General features: G+C 32.1%; 1 pseudogene; it reads right to left on the minus strand.

The window, feature by feature from the left end:
• Positions 1-2,571: 2,571 nt before the first annotated feature.
• Positions 2,572-6,293, minus strand: LOC149577278 (taxadien-5-alpha-ol O-acetyltransferase pseudogene; annotated as a pseudogene).
• Positions 6,294-7,048: the final 755 nt, after the last annotated feature.

A 7,048-nucleotide genomic window follows, 5' to 3' on the forward strand; every position in this document is an offset into this window, starting at 1 on the left:
TATTGCAGATCTATCAAGTTGATGCAAAGTAGTCAGAGCTCATTACATATAAATTAGTACATCAAGTATATTATAAAAAACATTATATCTAGTCTTTGGAATGTGATGTCAAAGAAGAAGAGATTGAATCATGTCATATACTCATTTACGAGAGAGATTGATGTATTCAGAGAAGAATTAGAGGAAGTGATCTTCATATCAGAAAGAGGGAGAACTTGATCTGATGGAGTCTAAAGATAAGATGGGAGAATCTTAGAGTGAGTTTTCATGGTTGAAGAATTAGAATCAAACAAAGGAGATTTTCTCCAAAGTTTTCTTTGCTTATGACGTGTTTTGTTTCCATTAATTCCAAATAGGGAGATTGTTGATAACAATTATTCAATTGTATAGTATCATTGATGTTACACAAATGTTATACTCTAGCAAAGCACTGCTAATTGGAACCACGCTCAAAAGACTCCTATAGTAGCTAAGAAGAAGATAAGTTCAGTGATCTAGTTGAAGCTAAGCTAGGTCAGTCACCAAAGGAATCCAATTGTAACCAATTTAGGTCAGCTACCAAAGAACTTTAGTGTAAACTGTGTCAATTTAGTTGCCAACGAACTCAATGGTAGCCAAGTGAGTCAATTTTAGTTCAAGCTGACCTGCATTAGAATAAATATTATTATTTTATTTATGGAAGCCAACTTAATGGATGTTAATTGTTTATTTGTAATGGTATTCAAGCTGACTTGACATTGTATTTTATATATGAAAGGTCAAGTTTTGGGTTGAAATAATAGAAGTTATGGAAGAAGATAAGATGTGAATTAATAAGGATATCTGATTGAGGGTAGAATATCCAAGGAGTTGCAAATAATATTTTGATTAGGAAGGATCTAGAGGATAAACCAAAATAGTGACCTGAATTTGTAATCCAATTATTTCATCAATTAGGTCAATCATTGTTAATCTCCAACAATTGTAGTAGTGAAGAAATCTCTTAACAGAGCTAACTTAACTGTCATTTTTGTAAATATTCTAACAAGGTAGAATTTCTATATTGAAGTGTCTTAGGATCTCTAACAAGGCCACTCCTAATAGGGTGATTGAAATATTTTAACAAGGTCACACCCAACAATGTGTTTTGTAACCTTTAACAGGGTTGGCTCCTAATTGGGCTCACTTTAGAAGAGTGAAAAGTTGTAATTAGTTGCATTGGTGGTTTTTCCCAATTTGGGTTTCCACATTAAATCTTGGTGTCTTTTGTATTCTTATTATTTGTGTTGGCAATACAATAGGGAAGTAAAATCTGAGGGGGGGTGGGGGGATGGGGGGTGAATCAATACTTAAACACTAGTAGATTTGAGGTCATTTTTCAACCAATTTTTTGACCATTTATTAAATTGGTCGGTATGAAAAGGGAAACTATGGCTTTTTTTTAATCTATGCCCATGTTGCTCAAAATTTTGACCAACATGAGCTTAATATCTAAAAAGGGCAAATGTTTCCCATTTCATTGTATTCTCTATTCAGCAAATGCTGCCCATTTCATTGTATTCTCCATTCAGCTTTAACGCGCGCGGGGGAGTTGAAGAACTAGGGAGCTATGAGTGAAAACGTAGATTTATATGTTTATTTTTATGATAGAGATCCACATCAGTGTTTAATTGTATGCATCATGCGTGATCTAGTGGCTTCTTGCATCGAGAGGCAGGCATTAGCTGCAGAGGCCCTCATAAAACCTGTGGCCTATTCATTCGGCTTTTTCATTTCACATTGCCATGATGAATGAGTGTTTTCATGAAGTTCTATGTGGGTCTTATTGAAGAGACCTTTCTATTGGTCTACCACAGATTTTCAATATAATAGGTAAGCTTTTGGAAATATTAAACCTTGAGTGTTGTCCTCTTGTTTACTTAGAGATTTTATGCCTTCATTCTCTGTGTTTTTAAAGTGCTCGATACATGTTATGTTACTCAATGCTGATGAGATGCATCATTATGCAAAATGGCGATTGGTTTTGCATTATTATTTAATGTTTTTTTTTCAAAAAAATGTGTTTTTGAACTGTGAAATCCTTGCTCTGATTCCTGTGTTCTAATCATATATTGATCTTCTCCCTTCATTTCCATTTTTCTCGATCTATAACTAGGCTGCAGTTGCATTTTAATACAATGACCAAAGGAAGACATTGAGTTCAGAACATCCTAAAATTAAAACACTTCAAGTATTCCATCGAGTTTTATGAAACTGGGTGTACCAAAAATTGTTATGATGGAAATAAATTAATCACAGTGATTTTCCTAGAAAGAAACTTAGAGTCATTTACTGTGAATCTATTGAGAAATACATGCTTTCAATGAATACTAAGTGAGTCCTTTGCCCTATCTCTTTTGGGCTATTGTGAAAGCATGATATCATCTTTGATTCTCTTATTTGTTTTATGCTTTTTTTCATGTCAAGCCATTATGACAGTTGGCTTACTATACTTTATCAGTAACCTGTTTTCCTCACAGGGGTTTCATACTTTATATGGTGCGAGACCTATTCTCTTCTATTGATCTTTGTTTCACATCTAAGCCGTGATCTTCATTTATCTAAACTTTTCTTAAACCCTTTAATTTCTTCCATAAAGTATTTTTTGATAAATTTAATTACATCATTTTTGATAAATAGAGAGGCTTGAACCAAATCTTCTTTCAATAGAGGTTGGTGTGGACTATGTACACTCTCCATAATGGTTTCAAAGTGATAAAATTGGAGGTTTATAGGATCTTTTGGCTTCAATAGCTCTCTATTCCATACTAGTTCTAAAGAGGGCTTAACCTCTCCCCTTGCCATTTCTGCAAGGCCTTTAAAAAATTGACCCACTCCTCGTCTGTCACATATACTATGGTGGAAACTCACTCGCACAACAAAACCACTGCATGCAAAATGAGTTACCTATATGAAGTAAATACAAGAAATAACAACAAAAAAATGCACAAATCTTGTTAAAAAATCATATATTAAATCATTAGTATAAATTGAAATAAATAAGTTACAAATCCATCAAATGTAATGAAAATGATAACTAAAAAAATACTAGAAACTAGGAGATCCAAAATTTTTCTTGAATATAGAAATTGGAAAAGAAAATTCAAGATAATAAAACCCAATGTAAGAGAGCAATACAACTCAATATAGGATAGTAAGAGTCAAGGATTTAGGAGTATCCATTCCACCAAATTTGTTAGTGGCATCGATCTTAGAGTCTTGCACTTAGCAATATTAGAATATTCTTGGTGGGTTTGTTAAGAACCATTCAACTTCACCAATTGTTAACATATGTTTTGATATACGAAAATTGTAAGTAATAGAATTGACTTATCGTAACATTGTTATCATTTTGTTCAAACTCCCATTAGAACACGTTTCGTCGACAAATGTTTCAATATACTAAAACTATGAATAGTAAGATTGCCTTACCTTGGTGGTGTTATCATTTTGTTCAAACTCCTCTTCCATCTATGACCTTTCCAACTCATTTTTGAAAGCAAAAGCATAACCCTTCTCCCCACCCCCCTTCTCTTCAGGGAAGAATTAAGCTTGGAATAAAAAAGTCAACTTTGACTATTTAACACTTTGGTCTAGGAATTAAACTTAGTGTGTGATGTTTAAGCTATTCCTTCTCCCTAACCCTAACCCCAAAGATAAAACACTTTATACAAGAGATAAACTTAATCCTTAAATTTTCTATAAATAAAAAAGCAAAACGAAGAATTACTTGAACAACCAGAAGATGAAAGTTCTCAATAGGAGTAGTAATAGGTAGAAGTGAATAAAGCAGATGTTGAAATGATGGGTTGCCGTCATCCAAATCTCCCAAGGATGAAAGAGTGTTATCTACCATTGCTTCCACAAATAGAATGCCCTCACCTATGAAATCCACTTCAAGATCCACATTTTCTTTTCCTCTGAGCCTCCCAGCCAAGGGAAAATAATATAGTAGAGAAAGAAAACTGGTTTAAAATTAAATTATGTAAAAGTTTTTTGTATCAATCTTTCAGATCAGATTTCATGATTCATCATCATGATATTATGAATCAAAAAGTGGGGTACAAAAATTGTGTACACAATTTAATCTAGAGATAGCTTTCTCTATACAATCTGGATTGTGGAAATCTCTTATTATTGATACTATATATGAATGATCCAACTATATTAAACATCTTACACAATTTGCTAAATAGAGATGAATGGGTGTTTAACCTTGAAGGTTTGATTGTTTCCAAGAGTCAATGAAGTGGGGAAACTTCTATCAATTGTGCTTGCTACTACTATAATTAACCAAGGAGCTGTATTTGTAACTGTATTTGAGTAAGGTCTAGAGTTTCCAGTTGAACAAACTACAACAATTCCTTTTTCTAGAGCATGAAATGACCCAATAGCAATTGCATCATCAAAATAAGCATCTAGTGAAGGTGGTGATCCAAGAAACATAGAGAGCACATCCACACTATCATGAATTGCATCATCAAATGTAGCAAGTATATCAGTTGAATTGCAATCACTAGTAGCCCAACATACTTTGTATCTTGCACAACCCCCCACCTCCCCTGTAGGACCTTTGTGCACAACTATTGATACATTTGTCTATTAGTATAGATAATTTGGAGTCCATAATTATTAAGACATCTTAAATATTGAATGACACTTTGAAATGACCACTTTTCAACACTTTGATGCTTAATGAATTCTACAAGAAATTCTATTGATATGGAAAATGAAATAATTTTTTTAAAAATAGTTTAATTACATTAAAAACAACAAAATAAATTGTTGAAATCTAATATATAATTTAGACTCAAAGAATGTACAAAATTAATTATAGTCACTTTCCCATTGGCAAAATACAAAATTACACAACTCAAAGCATGTCTAACCAGAAGCAAAATTGGCAATATACTTTTGGTTCGATCAATCAATCCGTCACATCAATAATTTAACACAAATGGATTTTGTGGGGCTCTGTCCAGGGAATTCTAGAATTAGGAGTGGAATCATTTTTGGATTTGAACTAAAAATTGTTTGGTCTAATCTACTCTTGGATGTGGTAACTTATCAACAATTGTTAGGCTTAATGAAAACCATTTTAAAAATGGCATTTTGATGGCAGAAATTAGATAGACAATTTTGTTTTCTTTGATCGATGGGACTAAATAAAAATTCTTGTGCATAGATTGACAATGACTCCAAACACAATATTTTCTAGACAAAAACTTTACTATCTTGAATAAGAAAATTAGAAATGAAGAATTCAAGAGAAGAATAATGGCATAGCTATACATAACTGTGAATGAAAATGTAACCAATGATCTATGGATGACCAACTAAAGGAACTCTTTCTAGTGATGAGCTATTATGTCAAAGATGGTGTGATTCAAAGGAATTGGATAAAAAAAAAATATTAGCTTAAGAACAAGAAAAAACATCAGGTTATTGTGAATGGACTTAAATGGTAATAAAGAGCCTTTTATATCTATGTGGTCGATGTTCTCAGGAGCCTCCAAAAAAAGCTTGTGAAAGATATGTCATCTGCATACCCATTTCACTCAAAAACAACCTTTGTATGAAGCCATTTCTAGGCTATGGAATGCTCTTCCATGAAAAATTATGAAGAAATGTGCTTAATTTAGTAACATCAATGAAAATCTTCTATCCATGACTCAAATTGAGAGAGCCCAAGAATTCAAACAAGGCATTAGAGTGCTGTTGTTTTCTTTTTGCACCTAGGATCTTAATGTTACAATTTTTGGTTTTAATATGATGGTAGCTGATAATTTCAAATATAATAATGTGTAGTAAAACTTATGTTCAATCTGTGAATAATTTAACAATAAAATTAAACAAAAATACAAAAATAAAATAATAATTCAAAATACAGCAAAAGATGTCAACTAGGCTCAAAATATTTTTAAAAAATTGAAGTATACAAAAACTGATACCCATAAACGATATGATTAGGTCATTGAACAAACTATAAGAATGGTAGAGAAAAAAGAAAAGTAGGAAAAGTACCAAAATAATTACTTTATTGAACAATACACCAACACTTTGGAGAGAGCCTCTCTAATTGTTTTTGTAGGATCAACATAAATACTATCATGAGCATTGTAAACTAATAAGGAAGTAAAGATATGTCTTCTTAACATGGCTAAGTTATCAATGGAGGAGAGGGGGAGAATAGTTTTGGGTGTAGGTAGAGAAGGGGCTACCATGACTAGTTTAGAGTTCTTCACCTTCCACTCTCTTGCCCCAACTTTCTCCATTATTATTCTTTTGATACTCAAATTGTGAGATAGAAACTGATACTCAAATTGTGAGATTAAAACAACGTGTAGAGATCACTTATATATACTACTCCAACCAATAAGTAGACAAATTATTCCCTTTATAACTATTGCTACCTAAAACGAATTATGTTTTATGTTCAACAAATTATGTTGTATATTGTTAGTGGGTTTTGTAATTATATTGTGACTATAAACATCACACTATCTACCCACTCTAGATTTTTCATTTTTAATCCCTTCACTAAAATGACATCTCTTTATATTGTTAAAATAAATAACTCATGATCCTCAACAGCCAATTCTTGCATTTTCTGTGGGCAAAGAAATCTATTTTGAAAAAGAGTTGTTTCATAAAACCTAGTGCAAATGGGTTGGTAAACCCCTAGAAATACAGAAAAATGTAAATTTTGACATTCATAATTGATTGTCAAACTTAAAATCCAAAGGGCTTGATATATTGCATAAAAATCTGGCTATATTGGCTGCTTAAAAAACTGAAAGTCAATAGTGTGAACTCTTAAAAATCAGGAGGGAAAAAAAAGCCCAAAAGGTATGATATATTTTTTTGTTCACACTTCATCCAACAATTGAATTGTTGGCTAGTTAAGATAAGATGGGTAATAAAGTCATTAACTATTTATTATTCAGAAAAGTTGCACAATGATAGAAGGGTGATAAATGAAACAATATATTTATATTACATGGTATTCAGAAAGTAAAGAGTATAGTCA

The sequence above is a fragment of the Cupressus sempervirens genome, chromosome 1, assembly GCF_028749045.1.
Source record: "Cupressus sempervirens isolate cs-2001-9-10 chromosome 1, ASM2874904v1, whole genome shotgun sequence".
Taxonomy (NCBI): Eukaryota; Viridiplantae; Streptophyta; class Pinopsida; order Cupressales; family Cupressaceae; genus Cupressus; species Cupressus sempervirens.